Genomic DNA, 20,705 nt, shown 5'->3' on the forward strand with positions numbered 1-20,705 from the left:
TGTCTTTACTAGACTTTACTTATTTCAGTGAGGAAAATAACATTTATAATAGTTCATAAACCATGAAAAAGAAGGCTTCGAATATCTCCAATTACTATAATGAATGATATTTACCCATGAGGACAATCATATTAACCAAATCAGAAAGGGATGAATCTACATTATGGATCCATATAAAAGAGAATTTGTGATAAGTCAAACATCAGGATGTCATCAATCTTAAATGACAGCATATTATGTAAATCAGACCAGAAGCTTTCGGCCATAGGACATCACAAGAACAAGTGTTCCAGAGTCTCATCAGCTGCCTTACAAAATACACAGGGATCTACTTCCAATTTAAACCTCTTTCTAAGAAAGTCAGCAACCGGATATATTTTATAAATAATTTTAAAGTGAGTCTCTTTGACTTTAGGGGAAATGGGCCATTTGATGAATTTGAAATGTGGTTTATCTATGGACAAGGTATTCATATTTAGAATTTGTACACACAATCCTCTATTATAATCCAAAAACATTTTGTTATAGAAATACATTTGTTATAACATTTTCTATAATGTAAATTACATTCATTAATTACTAGATTTGGTAAGGTTGGTGAGTCTTATTCTCACATACATCAATGTGTTTTGGAATAACAATAATAACGGTATTGATTTACACATTTTATTATATTCTCTATAAGTGCGGTTAAGATTATACTTGAGCAAAAATGCAAAATGTCCCAAAAAGTTACCATAATCATCTAATGTATCATTCACAAACACAATACCCTTCTCATACCAATCACTTTTAAACAATGATTTCATATTGTAATGAACCTGTTATTCCATAGGGTGGATCCATGGGGAAAAACGTTGTGGGTAAATATAATTTTAAGGTATTGGAGAAGTTGTTTATGGAAGTTTGATAATTTAATAGGAATCTCAATCACATTTTAAAAGAAATTCAGGCCCACCTATTTTATTAAATAGAAATCTAGAGATCTATCACATAGAGTAAGTATGATTTCAACCATTTACACGTAAATGCCCCAAAAATGTATTCAAAGTCCAAGGCATTAATACCACCCTTATCATTCTCTTTCACTAACTGTGATTTCCTAATATAATGGGTTTTATTTTTACAAAGGAGGGAACTGGGAAGATTGGGAATCGGATGATGGCAGTCAGTAAAGAGGTTATGGTTTCTTTCTAAATTCCTCCTTAATTTCTTTTAGCTGTAAGATGTTTTGTGCATTTATATATATATATATATATATGTGTGTGTGTGTGTGTGTGTGTGTGTGTGTGTGTTTTCTGTCTTTGATAATAACTGAAAATAGGTGGAAATGTAGAACGCAGCAAGGCGTTTAGTGAACCTGTTTAGAGGTACCCTATCTATCCATATCTATCCATCTAAAATTAATGTTGAAGGGAACGTTAGTGTTTCACAAAATGGTAAGTGTAGATAGCTAGATGCCAGATAGTTCCCAGCTTGTTTGTGTGGTACTGCAAGGGCCACCCACTACTCATCAGCCTCTACATTAATTCATTATATAGATGAAATGCAGGCTCAGAGAGGAAGCCAGTCAGTCTTGGGTCTGGGAAAGCAGAGCAGGTGCAGCAGAATAAGGCCAGGTTAGGAAATCAAGTGTACATAAAATATAATATAAATACAGGAATGTCTCTCTGAAATTTTTTATTCTGATTTGTCAGTTGCAACATTATATGACCGATAATGATCATCATCAGTAGCAAGGCTTTATAATGACCGCGCATCCGGCCCATGTTTCTTATCACACTTCAGATGGACGCGCTCTTGTTTTATTCAAACGCAGCTAGTGTCATCTTGCCTCTCATATATATATATGTGTGTGTGTGTGTGTGTGTGTGTGTATGCACAAAACATCTTACAGCTACAAGAAATTGAGGAATTTACAAAGAAACCATAACCTCTTTACTGTCTGCATCATCCTTCCTAATTTCTGTCTGTTCTCGTCCAACAACAGCCAATCACGAGAGATTCGAAGAGATGCAGCCAGTCAATACATTATTTGGTCAGCAGCCAATAGCATTTGTTAACAGAAAGGATTGGGCCCCGCCCCTGAGTGTCAAAACCGACTTGTGTGCAGAAAATAACTCGCGCGCGTGTCCAGAAAATAACTTGTGCGTGTGCAGAAAATAACTTGTGTGTGTGTACAGTTCTGAGCGCGTGCAGTGGGACTTGTTAATTTGTGTGCACAATCATATTTTTTGTGCTCGAGTTGGTGATTTGCAAGTTCTGCAGGTTTAAATTTTACATGCGAGCTGTGTCATGGTGCTCACACTGTTGAAACTGACTTGAGCGCTGTGTTTTTGCGCTTGCGCTGTTTTGTCCAACATTAAACGCCATAGTGCACAATCATATTTTTTGTGCTCGAGTTTGTGATTTGCAAGTTCTGCAGGTTTAAATTTTACGTGCGAGCTGTGTCATGGTGCTCACACTGTTGAAATTCACTTGCGTGCTGTGTTTTTGCACTTGCGCTGTTTTGTCCAACATTAAACGCCATACAAACCCAGAACCACATGAGACTACACAGACTAAATAACATACCTCTATAAAGTGCACGTGCAAACGTGTGCAAAAAGTACGAGACAGTACAATAAATTACTAACAATGAACAGGACAATAGACACAGTAAGTGACAGTGCAGCACCGACCAGTACACAGTAGTGCAAAAAGATGACAGTTTCTAAAAATGCCAAATGTAAACATAACATACTATGAGATAGTGTTCTATGCACATAGCAGTTATTGAGGTAGCAACCAGTTATAAAGTGACAAAATTAAAGTGCAACTCAGGACATGTGTGTGTGTGTCAGTCCAGTCTCTGAGTATTGAGGAGTCTGACGGCTTTTGGGAAGAAGCTGTTACACAGTCTGGCCGTGAGGGTCCGAATGCTTCGGTCCCTCTTTCCAGACGGCAGGAGGGTGAAGAGTATGTGTGAGGGGTGTGTGGGGTCATCCACAATGGTGTTTTTTTTGCGGATGCAGTGTTTTTTGTAAATGTCTTTGATGGAGGGAAGAGAGACCCCAATGATCTTCTCAGCTGTCCTCACTATCCTCTGCCGGGCTTTGCGCTCCGAAACGGTGCAAGTCCCAAACCAGGCAGTGATGCAGCTGCTCAGGATGCTCTCAATAGTCCCTCTATAGAATGTAGTGAGGATGGGGGGTGGGAGATGTGCTTTCCTCAGCCTTCGAAGAAAGTAGAGACACTGCTGGGCTTTCTTGGTAATAGAGCTGGTGTTGAGGGACCAGGTGAGGTTCTCCACCTGGTGAACACCAAGGAATTTCCACAGAGGAGCCGTCGATGTTCAGCGGAGAGCTGCCACTCTGTGCTCTCCTAAAGTCAACAACCATCTCTTTTGTTTTGTCGACATTCAGAGACCATTAGCCGCTGCACCTCTCTGTATGCTGACTCGTCATTCTTGCTGATGAGACCCACCACGGTCGTGTCATCGGCGAACTTGATGATGACATGATTCGAGCTGTGCATTGCTGCACAGTCGTGAGTCAGCAGCGTGAACAGCAGTGGACTGAGCACACAGCCCTGGGGGGCCCCAGTGCTCAGTGTGGTGGTGGTGGAGAATTTAATCCATTTTGGAATAAGACTGTAACATAACAAAATGTGGAAAAAATGAAGCGCTGTGAATACCTTCCGGATGCACTGTATGTTATGTGGCCTTTGCATGCCACCGTTCCCCTTCTGTCACTCACTCGACGTTGTGTCAAATGAAGTGACACAAGGGGTCCTCCTGGGACGACAAACGTACCTCTGAACCTGAGAAAAGGCCAGTGTCAAGTTGGCAGACAGAATTTGCATGCCCCGCCCTGGACATATGGGTATAAACGGAAACAGGGCAGCGAGTGCCAGTCAGAATTTTGCTCGGAGCCGAATGGTTGTGCAACTGCAAAGCTGAGTTCACCACTGTTTCACTCACATCTGTTGTCAAGAAGCACTGCTGTTGGATCTACGGCGCAATTCCAGCTGGCATTTTCTCTCTCTGCACACTGTGCAGTCCACGCCCCTGGGCGCTTCGACAGCACTTTCATTGCCTGAAAGAGTGTTTCTCCTCCTAAAAACAGTTTATTTCCTCTAGAAGAGTTTGAGTTCCCACTCATAAAAGGGCAATACACAGCAGGCGTTTAACATCCTTTTCAGGACGCGTCTTTTTAAAGTTGTTTTTTCGCCACTGTGTAGTTCCTGGATACAGTTGATTTCTCTCCACTTCTGACGGTCATAAAAGCTGCCTCACCTGCCTGGGCTGCGATCACACTCAGGCAGCACCCCGGCAGCATTGGCACATCAACTGTCTAGAGTTGTTGGCTGTATCTCTTGCCCTACGGAGGTTTTCCCACTAATCCGGGGCAAGCACGTCTTGATCCGTTCAGACAGCACCACGACGGTAACGTACATAAATCGCCATGGCGGCGTGCGCTCTCTTCATATGTCACAACCATCTCCTCCTTTGACGCTTGTTCGCGAATTGGAGTTCTTCTCAAGCCGAAGACCCGCAGAGGTGCGCAGTTTGGTCAGTGCTTTCATTCCTGCAGGAGAGGCTGGAAGGGAGGCTGTCCCCCTCCATCTTGAAGGTGTATGTAGCTGCTATCGCAGCCCACCACGACACAGTAGATGGCAAGTCCCTAGGTAAGCACAAATTCATTATCAGGTTCCTGAAAGGCGCCTAGAGACTGAACCCTCCCTGGCCTAGCCTGTTCCCCTCCTGGGATCACTCTGTGGTCCTCTCAAGCCTTCAGAGACCCCCCTTTGAGCCGCTTTATTCAGTTGAGCGCAAGACCCTCATCCAAGATGGCGGTGCGGTAGCACGCAGCAGCAACTCCGGATCCAAAATGGTGCTAATTTTGTCCCTTAGCCCGACTTTTACGGCACATGGACGTCGGAGCAATTGGTTTTCATGTCTATCATTGCCAGACACTGTTAAAATATAAGATTCATGCAACAACCAAGTTGCTTGATGATCTGCAGGAGTTGCTGCATGTACTCGGCTTGCTGTGGAGACCAGGCCTCCAGTCTTTGGCATCGCCTGATGCCGGTGCACGGGGGAGGGAACGTCGTAAGCGGTGTGCGAGGAAGCGAAAGCGCAGCAAGAGGGCGGGGGTCCATGCTAGGCTAAAAACAAACCCTAGCCGGCCAGCTCTCTCGTCTATCCTGCTCTCAAATGTTTGCTCCCTGGACAATAAACTGGACTACATCTTACTCCAGCAGACTATGCAGCGTGAGCTTAGAGACTGCTGCGTCTTTGTTTTCACGGACATGTGGCTCAGCGACAGAGTTCTGGATGCTATTCAGCTAGACAGGCTCGCCTCGTTTCGTGCTGACAGAAATGCAGCTCTGTGTGGTAAGACTCGCAGTGGTGGCTGGTGTGTTTACATCAACACAGAATGGTGCAATAACTCTATGCTAGTCTCTAGTTACTGCTCATCGCTGGTGAAGCTTTTGACTGTTAGATACAGACCTTTTTATTTACCACAGAAATTCACCACTGTTATTATAACTTTTTACATTCCCCTAAGCGCTAATGCTAAGGAAGTGCTCTGTGAACTGTATGGGGCTATGATCGAACTGCAGAGCGCTCACCCTGATGAACTGTTTATTGTCGCCGGAGATTTCAACCATGCAAATCTCAAGACAGTGCTCCCTAAATTCTATCAGTATGTGGACTTTGGAAGGAGAGGGGCGAACACGCTTGATCTTGTTTACACAAACATCCCAGGCACGTACCGGGCGGAGCCCCGCCCCCATTATGATAATTCCAGACTGCTCGTCAGATGCACAAAACTGCTCCAGAAGCAGGTGAAAACCTGGCCAGCAGGAGCCATCTCTGCTCTTCAGGACTGTTTTGAGTGTACTGACTGGCACAAGTTCAGGGAGGCTGCAACATATGGCGACTCTACCAATTTGGAGGAATACACAGCATCAGTGACCAGCTACATCAGCAAGTGCATTGATGATGTCACCTTCTCCAAGACCATCACCACATGCTCCGACCAGAAGCCGTGGATGACTGGAAGTGCGTGCGCTGCTGAGAACCCAAGACTCTGCCTTCAGAGCAGTCGACAAGGCTGCCCTAAGAACAGCGAGGGCCAAACTGTCCCAGGCCATCAGAGAGGCAAAGTGCACACACACCCAGAGAATCCACAGTCACTTCCAGGACAGCAGCAACACGCGGCGCATGTGGCAGGGCATCCAGGCCATCTTCTTCTTCGGCGGTCACTCGAGACGAGTATGATTGTCCTCTCAGGTGGGTCATCTTATTTGTGGGTCCTCAGGTGGCTGTAAAGGCTAATCCGTGATCCACAGATTCTACTGCAATGTGGGCATTGGAAGATTGAGGTGGTGTGTGGTGGTGGAGCCTTTCTCTGTTTGTTCTTGCGATGTTGCCGCTTTTCCTCTGCGGCACGATGGAGTTCAGTTTCGTGGTTTGCTGCACCTTCCTGCACTGCTTTTCTCCAGTAGTCCCTGTTCAACGCGAGGTCCTCCCAGTCGCCGGATGTGATGTTAAACTTCTTCAGGCTGGTCTTAATATTGTCCTTGAGCGTTTCTTTGGCCCACCGAAAGCTCGTTGTCCTTCTTTTAGCTGGGAGTACCTGATATGCTTAGGGAGACGGTTGTTGGGCATGCGGATGACATGGCCTGTCCATCGGAGTTGGTGCTGCATTATGATGGTAGTGATACTGGGCATATTAGTTTCCTCCAGAATGCTGGAGTTTGTGCATCTGTCTTCCCACTTGATCCTTAAGATTTTTCTTAAGGCTCTTTGATGGAATATTTCCAGGGCTCTCAGGTGTCTGCTGTAGGTGGTCCAGGATTCCGTTCCATACAGCAGAGTTGAGAGAATCACAGCACTGTAAACCAGGAGCTTGGTTTGAGCCCTCAGGTCTTGGTCATCAAAGACTCTTGTCTTGAGTTTGGCATAGGCTCCACTGGCACAGCTCAGGCGATGCTTAACCTCAGAGTCTAAGTCGGCTTTGGAAGAGAGAAGGCTTCCAATGTAGGAGAAGTGATCCACACTTTCCAGAGTGGTGTTATGCACTTTGATGATGGGCTGGAGTGATGGCTGGTTGGGTGGTGGCTGATACAGAACCTGAGTTTTCTTGATGTTCAAGGCCAACCCCAGGGCTCTATATGCCTTGGCAAAGGCATTTAGAATGCCCTGGAGGTCTTCAGGTGAGTATGCTACAATGGCATTATCATCTGCGTATTGTAGCTCCCTGATGTTATTCCTAACTTCGCTCTTAGCTTTGAACCTGTTAAGGTTGAAGAGCCTGCCGTCAGTCCTATAAAGGATTGGGATCCCCTGTGGCAACTCTTTGCCAGTGAGGTGGAGTATGGCTGCAATGAAGATGGCAAATAGGGTGAGTGCAATGATACATCCTTGTTTAACCCCAGTTTCTACAGTGAATGGCTCAGATTCAGAGCCAATGTTGCTGAGCACTGTGGCTGACATGCCGTCATGCAGTAGCCTCAGTACACAGATGTATTTGTCATGACATCCATACCTTGATAGTATGCTCCACAGTGCCTGACGATCCACGAGTCAAAGGCCTTTGTCAAGTCTATAAAGGCCATGTACAGAGGCAGTCCTTGTTCCCGATACTTTTCTTGTAGTTAGAGGCGAGCAGAAAAGATCATGTCAGTTGTTCCCTTGGATGGACGGAAGCCGCACTGTGATTCAGGGGTGTGCCTCCTCAGATAATGGTAGCAGGTGGTTGGCGAGGACACGAGCAAGGATTTTGCCTGTTGTTGACAAGAGCAAGATGCCCCTATAGTTTCCACATCCAGCCTGGTCCCCTTTCTTGAATATGGTAACAATTTGGGCATCCAGGAGCTCTGAAGGGAGCTCTTCCCTTTCCCAGATCTTGACGAGTAGATGGTTGATGTAGTGCCAGAACCTTGGTCCCCCTTCCTTTAAGATCTCTGCGGGGATTCCATCAGGACCAGTGGCCTTGTTCTTCCTGAGATTCCTGATGGCATTGTGAACCTCAGTTAGGGTAGGAGGTTCCCCCATGTCTTCTCTGATGGGGCTCTGCGGGATATGATTGGCGATGTCTGGCTCGGCTAAACTGTCATGGTTCAGAAGTTCCTGAAAGTGCTCCTTCCAAAGTGCGTTGATGGAGTCATTATCTTTTAGAAGGGTCTGTCTTTCTTTTAAGCGCAGGGGATTTAAGCCACGATGGTTAAGGCCATAGACAGCATTAGTGGCACTGAAAAAGCCTCTGATATCACCTGAATCTGCCAGTCTCTGGAGTTCTAGAGCGTTTTCTGTCCACCATTTGTTCTTGAGCTCCCTCATCAATCTCTGAACGTCAGCCTGGCCTCTAGAGTGTGCTGTCCTTTTGGCCTCACATGTTATGTCATTTCGCCACTCTCGGAAGGCTTTTCGTTTTGTCATTTTAATCAAACCAGTCCCGATGTTTCCTGGACTGATACCCAGGGTGGACTGATACTTCGAGAGGCTCGTCATGAGGCTTCCAGCTTCCCCCCTCACTAGACCCACTGCAGTTTGCGTATCGCCCAAACCGTTCAACAGACGACTCATCGCCACCACCCTCCATCTGGCCCTCACCCACCTAGATAAAAAGGACTCATATGTTCGAATGCTGTTCATAGACTTCAGCTCAGCATTCAACAAAATAATTCCTCAGCACCTGATTTGAAAGCTAAACCTGCTGGGCCTGGACACCTCCCTCTTCATCTGGATCCTGGACTTCCTGACTGGGAGACCTCAGTCAGTCCGGATCGGTAACAGCATCTCCACCACCACCACCACCACACTGAGCACTGGGGCCCCCCAGAGCTGTGTGCTCAGTCCACTGCTGTTCATTCTGCTGACTCACGACTGTGCAGCAATGCACAGCTCGAACCACATCATTAAGTTCGCCGACGACAGGAACGTGGTGGGTCTCATCAGCAAGAACGACGAGTCAGCATATAAGAGAGGAGGTGCAGCAGCTAACAGACTGGTGTAGAGCCAACAACCTGTCTCTGAATGTGGACAAAACAAAAGAGATGGTTGTTGACTTTAGGAAAGCACAGAGTGACCGCTCTCCGCTGAACATGGCTCCTCTGTGCAGATCATCAAAAGCACCAAATTCCTTGGTGCTCATCTGGCAGAGAACCTCACCTGGTCCCTCAACACCAGCTCTATTACCAAGAAAGACCAGCAGAATCTCAACTTTCTTTGAAGGCTGAGGAAAGCACATCTCCCACCACCCATCTTCACTACATTCTATAGAGGGACTATTGAGAGCATCCTGAGCAGCTGCATCACTGCCTGGTTTGGGACTTGCACCGTTTTGGACCGCAAAGCCCTGCAGAGGATGGTGAGGACAGCTGAGAAGATCATCTGGGTTTCTCTTCCCTCCATCAAAGACATTAACAAAAAACACTTCATCTGCAAAGCAACCAACATTGTGGATGACCCCACACACCCCTCACACCAACTCTTCACCCTCCTGCCGTCTGGAAAGAGGTACCAGAGCATTTGGGCCCTCACGGCCAGACTGTGTAACAGCTTCTTCCCCCAAGCCTTTAGACTCCTCAATACTCAGAGACTGGACTGACACACACGTGTCCTGAGCTGCACTTTAATTAATTATTGTCACTTTATACCTGGCTGCTACCTCAATAACTGCTATGTGCATAGAACACTATCTCATAGTATGTTATGTTTACATTTGGCATTTTTAGAAACTGACATCTTTTTGCACTACTGTGTACTGGTCGGTGCTGCACTGTCTCTCACTGTGCCTATTGTCCTGTAAATGTTTAGTAATTTATTGTACTGTCCCGTACTTTTTGCACACGTTTGCATGTGCACTTTATATAGGTATGTTATTTAGTCTGTGTTGTCTCATGTGGTTCTGTGTTTGTCCTATGTTGTTTTATGTAGCACCATGATCATGGAGGAAAGTTGTCTCGTTTCACTGTGTACTGTACTAACTGTGGTTGAACGAGAATAAAAACCACTTGACTTGACCCTGAAGACGGCCCTCCTGATTGCGGTAGCCTCCATCAAGAGGGATGGGGACTTGCATGCATTCTCTGTCAGCGACACCTGCCTGGAGTTTGGTCCGGCACATTCTCACGTTATGTTGAGGCCACGACCGGGCTACGTGCCCAAGGTTCCTACAACCCCCTTCAGGGACCAGGTTGTGAACCTGCAAGCAAGCTGCTCCGGGAGGAGGCAGACCCAGCCTTCTCATTGCTGTGTCCGGTATGTGCTTTGCATATCTATTTGGACCACACGCAGCTTATAACATCCAGGCCGTGCCTGCCCCCTTACGGGTTCGAGCACACTCTACGAGAAGTGTGGTATCCTCGTGGGCACTGGCCCATGGCACCTCCTTAGCAGACATCTGCAGAGCAGTGGGCTGGGCAACACCCAATAACTTTGCCAGATTTTACAATCTCAGGGTTGAGTCGGTCTCGTCCTGTGTTTTGTCAGGTCTGAGCCGGTAGAACTCGGTAATGTGGCACAACCGACCGGGTGTTCCGCTTGCACACAGCGCCCTACACCAAGTTGATCCAGTGCACCTTCTATCCCAGGTTAGCCACTAAGCGTCGCTCCCTGGATGTTCTCCTCACTAGTCTTCTGGCCGGCTAATTCAGCAGAGCAATTCACGGCCAGACCCACTACGAGTCATAGGTGCTCTGTACTTGGGTCAGGCTCCACGGGCTTAGTTCCCTTCTCAGGCAAACTCCCTGTGATGTATTTCCTGCTATACGGTCCCCCTGTCCGCAGACCCACGTTTCCCTAGGGCAACCCCATTGCCCCGGTCGCCGTGCTGTAGAGTCCCCCCTCATTGGACCTACCACCGCACCATTTCCCACGTACGCTTCACAACCCTCGTGTTGTATTTGCCACATGTTACCTCCCCCTAGACTGGGCAGAATGTGGCCTCCGCAGGGTGCACAGGTTGACCTCCCCTGAAAGAATAGGACCAGGAAAGACCGCCTTCCCCGACTCGTTTCATAGCGCTAAGATAGCCCCAGCCGCTTCACGCCCTATGTGAGAGACATAATGAGAGAAAAGGCCACGGCTGCTGGGCTTGCTCCCATGCTAGTCATGTAGCACCTGTTCCCCCCCTCAGGGGTGCGGGGAACCTAAGATCTGTATGTGACATCTCTTTGGGGGCGTTGGGGAGGGCTACGTGCAGCCTGACACTTTTGCCTCAAGCACGCAGTAGCCTGCTTGCACCTTTCTTGACAGTTCACGTAACACAGTCAGTGTGTGCCGTTTTTAGATGGAACACCATGTGCCACTTCATTCGACACAACGTCGGGTGAGTGACAGATGGGGAACGTCATGGTTACTGTTGTAACCTCCATTCCCAGAGGGCAGTAACGAGACGTTGTGTCCCTCCTGCCACAGCACTAGACCTACCACTATAAACAGCCATACCTTATTTTCGGATCCTCAGTGCAAAATCCTGACTAGCACTCGCTGCCACACTTCCCTTTATACCATATGTCCGGGGTGGGGTATGCAAATTCTGTCTGGAAAAACTTGACATTAGCATTTCCTCAGGTCAGAGGTACGTTTGACATCCCAGGAAGACCACTTGTGTTACTTCATTCGACACAACGTCTCGTTCCTTCCCTCGGGGAACGGAGGTTACAACAGTAACCATGATGTTTCTGTGACATGATGCAATTGTGATTTGAACCCTGATCTGTAAAAAACCCTTTGTTTATATGTACATTCTTATTACCATTGCTTGAGATAAGCACGTGAACACTCCTGAGAGATTTCATCACTTTTTAAAGGTCTTTACTTTTTTGTGGATTAAATGAAAATAACTGCATACTTCCAGTCTCTGAATGCCGCAACATGCATTTTTAAATAGTGGTGGTCTAATGTTTTAGTTTATTGATTCTTTCTTTTTTATGATAACAAGGACAGAAAAAGTAGTCCCAAACCCAAATAATTATCTCTCAGCATGTTGATACTGAACCGTTGAGAAACTTCTCAGAACAATTCATTCTGTCTCTTCAAAGCCAAAATATAATTTATTGGTCAGTAAATAGTAGACCTATGATTTTGTTAGAGGTCAATTGAAAAAGCCTATCAAGAGCTTTCTTCATCTATTGGAGTATGCACTATGGCAAGTGATTGTATCAGTGATCCTCCCCAGAGTAAAATAAACAATGTAGGTACAGCCAGGGCCATGGCTAGAGGGGTGAAAGGTGTAATGAATATAGTGTCCCCCAGGTCCAGGGGGGCCCCACAACAAATTCTAAACTGTATTATTTAATAGTCAAGAGGCCTAGTGCAATATACAGCCAGGGGCCCCAGAATACTACGGCCCTGGGTATACAGCTCCTTAGTATTGCTAGAGTATGCCATGCCACTATGTTTTTCCTTATCATATGGACTTTTTTTCTGCCACATCCTGTTGAGACATGCAGAACATGCTACTCATCAAATCCATATGCCTGAGATATGTTCTCAAAACACATGTTCTTGTTCTCTGAGAGCAATAGGCCCCCATATACTGCAGCCCAATATGCACTCTCTAGTGTTTGCCTCAAACTTTTATGCTGACGTAGTGTGTAAATGTGCATCAAACCCTATCATTCCTTGAACTTAAACCACTAAAATCAAGATTAAATGTCAGAATAATTGGATCAATATACCGGTCTGTGTGGGGTCAGAGTCCCTTGGCAGTGTATAAATACTGGGGTGCAGCGATTTTGGAAAGCTACCCTCAGTCTAATTTAATTTCTTATATTAAAGGGACAGGGCCAATGCGCTCTGCAGCAGTTCCGTTCACCAGCGTCTCCTGCGTTTGCCCAAGTTGGCGCAATACAATGCAGTCGCGTTCAGTGTAGGCAGTGGGCTCTGTGCGGTTCCCTTTACACAGGTAACCAAGTTTGCTATAAACAAGTGTAGAATTAGTGGTGCCCGTAAGCTACTTGCAAGCATCTGGTGTGCTTGACTTTGGCAAGCTGATTTAACTTTTAATTCTTAGAGCGTTACTCTTTGTAATTTCATTTTTACTAGTAAAATTTCAATTAGAGAGCTCTACAATAGATTTTCAACTAGAAAGTATAGCAGAAACAGACCTCTCTATTTACATATGTACTAGTAAGAATGCTGAAGAGCTCTACAATTTAATTATAGTTCCCCTTCTGTCGCTCTCTCCACGTTGTGTCAGAGAAGCGACACTAGGGGTCTCTCTTGAGCGCCGATATTCACCTCTGGACTAGGAAAAAAGGCCAATGAGAGTTGGCAACCAGTATTTGCATGTCCGCTCCGGACATACGGGTATTTAAGCGGCGCAAATACGGGAGTTCATTCAGAAAAATTTCTTCGGAGCCGATGGTCGTGCATGCAGTTACACACCAAGTTCCTGTTTAATCCTCTGACGCTCTGCATGCTGTTGGATCTGACGGCGCACAACAGCGGCTTTCTCATTCGTGCACGGCTGTGCATTCTTGCCCCTGGGCGCTTCGACAGCGCAGACAACTCGAAAGAGTTATTCTAAAAGAGTGAATTTTGCTCTAAAAGAGCAAAACACAGCGGCGTTGAACGTCCTTCTCAGGACGCGTCTTTTTAAAGATGATTTTCCGCCTCTGTGTAGTTTCTGGATTCGTTGATTCTCCCCACCTCTGACGGTCATAAAAACTGCCTTGCATTCCTGGGTTGCGATCACACGCAGGCAGCGTTTTTATGGTCTATGTTTTCAGTACGAGAACATAGCCATGACAGCATTGCGGTCGTAGGCTTTTTCTTGTAGTGAGAAAAAGACGCTTCAGCCGCCCCCCCGCGCCTCGCCTCCTTCCTACGGGATTGAGGCAGGCGCCGCGGGCGATGAAAACGATCTGGGGACAGTGACGGGCTCCATTTCGCTGGGTGAACCCCCTCGAAACCCCCTGCCTCCCCGGCACGCTTGCTTGTTTCCGTCCGAGCTCGGGATGAGCATGCTCTCCAATGGGTTATGTTTTCAGAGTGAGAACATAACCGCGGCAGCGTTGTGATCTCTGCTTTCTCTTGTAGTGAGAGAGAGCCATTTCAGCCACCCCCCGCGCCTCGCCTCTTTCCTACGGGATTGAGGCAGGCGCCGTAGGCGATGGAGAACGATCTGGGGAGAATAACGGGACGCTTTCACCGGGTATATCCCCTCGAAAACCTCCCGCCTCCCCGGCACGCTTGCCTGCTTCCCCCGAGCTCGGGATTAGTGCGGTCCGCTTAACAACCTACCGCCGGTCCCTCGAGCTCCCTGGCATTGGATGATGACATCACCGCTGCATCGGAGAGCGTAACAGCGGCGCCGAATGTGGATAACTCGCCTGGGCCGCCACCTTCGGGTCTCCGCCCAGTCTGAGCCTGACGCAAGAAGGTCCGCTATGCTTCCCCGGGCTTAATTGGTTCCACGGGCATGTGTGCCGCTCACAGCCGCGCCCCCCCTGGATTCCTTCCCGGATGTGCATGACGAGCTAAGCCCAGCTTCCTCGCTCCTCCAGTCTCGCTACCCTCGGTGGTAGAACGGTCCCAGACCGCTCCCCCCTGCACGCCATGGCCCCCTCCTGCAAGTTCACCGAGCCAGGGCACTTCAAATCTGCACTTGGGTAGTCCTGTTCTTGACGTGATGCAGGAACTGAACTCAAACAGGCGATGGCCACTCCGTGGTCCAGAAACGCAACGATGGACAGGCAGTAAGGGAGGCAGACAAAGCACGCTTTCTCAAACGCCGCTGTCTCCTAGCTCCGTCCATTCGGCGACACCACTTGACGACTTCACCCAGCAGTCCTCAGTGGTGAAGAAACAGACCAAGGCTATTTTCAAGCAAAAAAGCATCCCGCCCTGCCGCAAACCTGCCGCCAGGGGCCATGCCCTGTCTGCTCGCCGAGGGCATCCTCCTGCGGCTTTCAAGAAAGAAAGAAAGTGGTGCTCCGCCTCAACTAACAAGTGAGTGGGCCCAGCTCTCAGCCCCAGCGTTGAGCTCCCCGCAGAAGATGGACGCCCATCGTCTCACGGACCCCCTTGAGGACCCAGAAGGCTCCCAGGCGCTCCTGAGATGACAGACCCAGAGACCGAGACGTTAGCTCCGGAGCTGGTAAGACCACTCCGTTCCCCGGTGGAGGGCCGGAAGGAGAATTTTTTTTGTTAAATTCTTTACACTCTATAGAGCTATTTCCTTGTTGTCTCTGGGGTCACCTGGCCCGCAAATGCCGTTCTCACGGCACACTGCTTTCAGGCCTCAACAGTCCCGGCTCCATGGACGCGGTGTCCCTGCCTCCAGCCCCACGACTGTTCCCCGGCCGGCCGGTTCAGATGAGTCCAGAGGACGCCAACATCAGACCTCCTCCTCAGTCATGAACCCGCCCCCCGCCGGGTGCGCGGAGCAAGGTAAGTGCTTTGAGTTTATTCTCAGCACCAGAGCCTCGGGACGCCACGTTGCCTCCCGACGCCGCGTTACCTGTTCCGCACCGCTGCGAAGCCCCGCCGGGTACGTCCAAAAAACCCGTCCCCTTGGTGCCCCTAGCACGGAGTTTAGAGGCGTGGCTTTCACTGCCCAACCCGTCACGCTGGCTGCACCGGACCAGCTCTTGCCCCGCTCCGAGAAGCCGGCATACGCATACTCAATTACCTCGACGACTGGCTCATACTGGCCCACTCCCGAGAGTTACTATGCACACACAGAGACCAGGTGCTCAGCCACCTCAGCTGTTTGGGGTTTCAGGTCAACTGGGAAAAGAGCAAGCTCTCCCCGGTCCAGAGCATCTCTTTTCTCGGTCTGGAGTTAGACTCAGTCCCAATGACAGCACGTCTCTCCAACGAGCGTGCTCAGTCAGTGCTGAAATGCCTTGCTTCCTTCAAGCCAGGCGCCATGGTCCCGCTAAAATGTTTCCAACAGCTCCTGGGGCATATGGCATCCTCCAGCGGCAGCGCGCTGGGGTTGATGCATATGAGACCACTTCAGCACTGGCTCCGGACTCGAGTCCCAAGACGAGCATGGCGCCGCGGCATGCACAACATAAAAGTTACCTCTGCCTGCCGCCAAACCTTCAAACCCTGGACAGACCTCTGCTTCCTAAGGGCAGGAGTACCCTTGCAGCAGGTGTCCCGATGCGTTTGGTCACAACCGACGCCTCCAAATTGGGTTGGGGCACCGTATGCAACAGGCGCACAGCCGCAGGCCGGTGGAACCGAGGCCCGCTGCGCTGGCACATCAACTGCCTAGAGCTGCTGGCTGTTTTTCTGGCCCTGCAGAAGTTTCTTCCGTTAATTCGGAACAAACACGTCCTAGTCAGGACAGACAGCACCACGGTCGTAGCCTACATAAACCGCCAAGGCGGAGTACGCTCCCTCCACATGTCACAGCTCGCCCGTCGTCTCCTCCTTTGGAGTCAGCAGCGACTGGAGTCACTGCGCGCCACTCACATCCCCAGCAACCTCAATGTGATAGCGGACGCTCTGTCAAGACAAAGCTTGCCTGGCGGAGAGTAGAGGCTCCACCCCCAGTCAGTCCAGCTGATTTGGGACCGGTTCGGCAAGGCTCAGGTAGACCTGTTTGCCTCCCAAGAAACCTCCCACTGCCCGCTCTGGTATGCCCAGACAGAGGCTCCCCTCGGGGCAGACGCGTTGGCACACAGCTGGCCTGCGGGGCTGCGCAAGTACGCATTCCCCCCAGTGAGCCTTCTTGCACAGGTGCTATGCAAGGTCAGGGAGGACGAGGAGCAAGTCATTCTGGTAGCCCCTTACTGGCCTACCCGGACTTGGTTTTCGGACCTCACGCTCCTCACGACAGCCCCTCCCTGGCAAATTCCCCTGAGGAAGGACCTTCTTTCTCAGGGACGGGGCACGCTCTGGCATCCGCACCCAGACCTCTGGAACCTCCACGTCTGGCCCTTGGACGGGATGCGGAAGATCTAGCTGGCCTACCACCGACCATCATAGATACAATCAATCAAGCCAGAGCCCTCTCTACCAGGCATCTCTACACTCTAAAGTGGCGTCTGTTCGCGGACTGGTGTTCTTCCCGAGCCGAAGACCCACAGAAGTGCGCAGTTAGGTCAGTGCTCATGTTTCTTCAGGGGAGGCTGGAGAGGAGGCTGTCCCCCTCCACCCTCAAGGTGTATGTCGCCGCCCCACCACGACACGGTAGACGGCAAGTCGCTTGGTAAGCACGACTTAATCGTCAGGTTCCTAAAAGGTGCCCGGAGGATAACTCCCTCCCGGCCTAACCTGTTCCCCTCCTGGGATCTCTCGGTCATCCTTATGGGACTCCAGAGACCCCCCTTCGAGCCGCTTGACTCAGCTGGACTCAGGGCCCTCTCTCTCAAGACTGCCCTGCTGATTGCGCTCGCTTCCATCAAGAGGGTCGGGGACCTGCATGCGTTCTCTGTTAGCGACGCTTGCCTGGAGTTCGGTCCGGTAGATACTCCGTGATCCTAAGACCGCTGACCGGGCTATGTGCCCAAGGTTCCTACCACCCCTTCAGGGATCAGGTGGTGAACCTGCAAGCGCTGCCCGGGAGGAGGCAGACCCAGCCCTTTCACTGCTGTGTCCAGTACGTGCTTTACGTATTTATCTGGACCGCACACAGAGCACCAGATGCTCTGAGCAGCTCTTCGTCTGCTTTGGGGGACAGCAGAAAGGGAAAGCTGTCTCCAAGCAGAGACTTGCCCACTGGGTTCTCGACGCCATTTCCCTGGCTTATCACACCCAGGCCGTGCCCCCCCCTTTGCGGGTCCGAGCTCACTCCACCAGGAGTGTTGTGTCCTCATGGGCACTGGCTAGGGGCGCTGCCCTAGCAGACATTTGTAGAGCAGCGGGCTGGGCAACACCTAACACTTTTGCGAGATTCTACAATCTCCGAGTTGAGTCAGTATCGTCCTGTGTTTTCTCAGGTACCAAGCCCGTAGAACTCGGTGGCACGCCCACGATCTGACCGGGTGAATTGCTTGCACCTAGCACCCTTCCCCCTAACCAGGGGAAACAGTGCGCCTTCATTCCCAGGAGATCTCAGGTTTGGGACACTGGTCGATTCCTCCCTAGCCCTCGTGGGTCGCAGTTCAGCGGAGGAACTCGCTGACCCAAACACTGCGGGCACCGCAAGCTACCCTGTACAGGTATAGGTGCTCCACAGGTAAGGCCTCCTTCGGACTCCTCCTGTGTGTAACACCACGGTTCTGTCCCCTCTGGCGAGCTGACTCCCGTGTTTCCCTTAGGCAGTCATGGCTGCCTCGGCTGCCGTGCTGTATGTTCCCCCCTCTATGAGGCTGGATCCACCACCGCACCGACTTTTCCACATAGGCTCTAAGCAGGCCTCTGATGGTTTTGCCATTTAAACTTGCCTCCCCTCTCGGGTAGGCGTGGCCTCCGCAGGGTCTTCTCCGCCCTGAATAAGGGCTAAGACCCCCTTCCCTCAATGCGTGTAAGGGCCCCGGCCTTAGTTGCTCTATGCAAGAAACATAGAGAGAAAAGAGGCCCGGCCAGGCTTGGCCCATTCCCAGGTTGGCGGCCAGCACCTTGTTCCCCTCCAGGGTAACGATAAGGAATCCTGATGGCTTAAATGGGGCATTGGGGAAGGGTACGTGCAGCCTGATACAGTTGGTCGTCCTGCACGTAAGAATACCTGCTCGCTCCTGTATCAGCAGTTCACGTACACGGCTCAGCGCATGGCACTTTTATAAGTGGACACCTAGTGTCGCTTCTCTGACACAACGTCTCGTTCCCTCCATCAGGGAACGGAGGTTACATACGTAACCTAGACGTTTTTACTAGTAAAAACTCCAATTAAAGAGATCTACAATTGATTTTCTTTTCTAGTAAGAGATCATCCACGGAGCTCTCTATTTGTAAAGCTTACTAGTTAATTTAATTAAACCCTTTAATTAAAAATAAATGTGAGTCAATGGAAACATGACAAGTTTATATTCAAGTTTACAACTGTTAAGCTCAATAATTGAAATTGTTTACTAGTAAAAAATTACACTAGAGAGATCTGTAATTGTTTATCTTATTAGTAAAAATACAATTATAGAGCTTCCATAGCTTGACAATGTGTATTGTGTACATTTATATTGTGACAAGTTATAGATGTTAAAACGTTTTTTTTTTTTCGCTACAGCAAATGGAAAACCTGGGCTTCCTCTTTGGTCACAGACAGTGCCAACACATACCTCTCTCAGACTACACTGGCCCTTGTGGATGCCCTCAAACAATATGCCAAAGTCAGATATAAACACTGCAGTATGAACCAACTTTATAATCACAAAAACTTCTGTATCTTGTGTTGTCATTGCATTCTAGGTTTTAACAGATACGTTTTAAGTCATTTTATCATCTTGTCTGTTCCTTACACTACATACACTCATTGCCCTTCAGAAACAATATATATCCTCAATCGGAAAACTCACCCTTGTGGAAGAGGACAGCATTTGGCAGGTGATCATTGGACATACACGACCTGGGGGATGTTCCAGAGGCATATCTTCGTGAGGACTCAAATAAAAGTGTAACAGGTTGTATTAAAGAACAAATTATTTTTGAATTTATAATTCTGTTGCAAGCAGTAAATATTTCAATGAATCTAGAATGCACCTTGATGTGAAATTGCAGAGAGTATTGGTTATGGAATATTCAGATGTTATGTTTTTAAAGGCTTTAATGAATCAAGTTGAACGTTGTGGTTAGTATTTGTAGCCATTCTTAGTAAGGCATAGATTGTATTGTTGTATGACAAATGTCATTACAGTCATTACATTCTATTTTAGCAATAGAGTTTAATTTATTTAAAAAAGTTATTGATAATGCAGCTTGTAAAATACATGGAACATGCATGTAGAACAGAACCAAAGATTTCTTGGAAATCATATTGATTTGATATGTACATTTATATATTTTCCATATTTAATGTTTGTTTAGTTTTTGATGTGCAATTGTCTGAAATTATTTTGCAGGACTTTGTGGTGTTAAATTGTATATTTCTACCAAGTTGCAGTCAGTATTTCAGTTATCATGTCACCCATTTATTTTTTGGAATCAGATTCATGTAGTGTTTTTCATAGATAAGTGATGTATTTTAAAAGTTGGCATACAGTACTCATGAGTACTTTTAAATGAGCTACTCTTTTACACTAACTTGAGGACGTTTACCATTCCAAATGAAGGACTTAACTATCCTATCAAATTGCTTGAAATAAGAGAGGGGGACATCTATAGGGAGAGATTGTAGCAGGTAGTTGTATTTTGGAATACAATTAATTTTAATAACATTAACCTTCTCAATCATGTGTAGTGAGACAGACTAATCAGCGTGCATTCGTGGGGTATATTAGGGCGGCTATGTGCAGGCTAGATGCGCGTCATGGTCTAATGGCCTCCCCCTTTTCTCCGGTATTGGGCGTTTCCGCTCAATAGGTACAGGGTTTCCCGCAGAAAATGTGTTAGTTAAGGTGGTGGGTGGTGGTGGTGACAGGGGGGGGGTATTTGGAATTGCATAACTCCTGACACAAATTAAGATAAATACTGAAACTTGCACCGTTTCGGACCGCAAAGCCCTGCAGAGGATAGTGAGGACAGCTGAGAAGATCACTGGGGTCTCTCTTCCCTCCATCAAAGACATTTACAAAAAACACTGTATCCGCAAAGCAACCAGCATTGTGGACGACCCCACACACCCCTCACACAAACTCTTTACCCTCCTCCC

The sequence above is a fragment of the Xyrauchen texanus genome, chromosome 38, assembly GCF_025860055.1.
Source record: "Xyrauchen texanus isolate HMW12.3.18 chromosome 38, RBS_HiC_50CHRs, whole genome shotgun sequence".
NCBI classification, from domain to species: Eukaryota; Metazoa; Chordata; class Actinopteri; order Cypriniformes; family Catostomidae; genus Xyrauchen; species Xyrauchen texanus.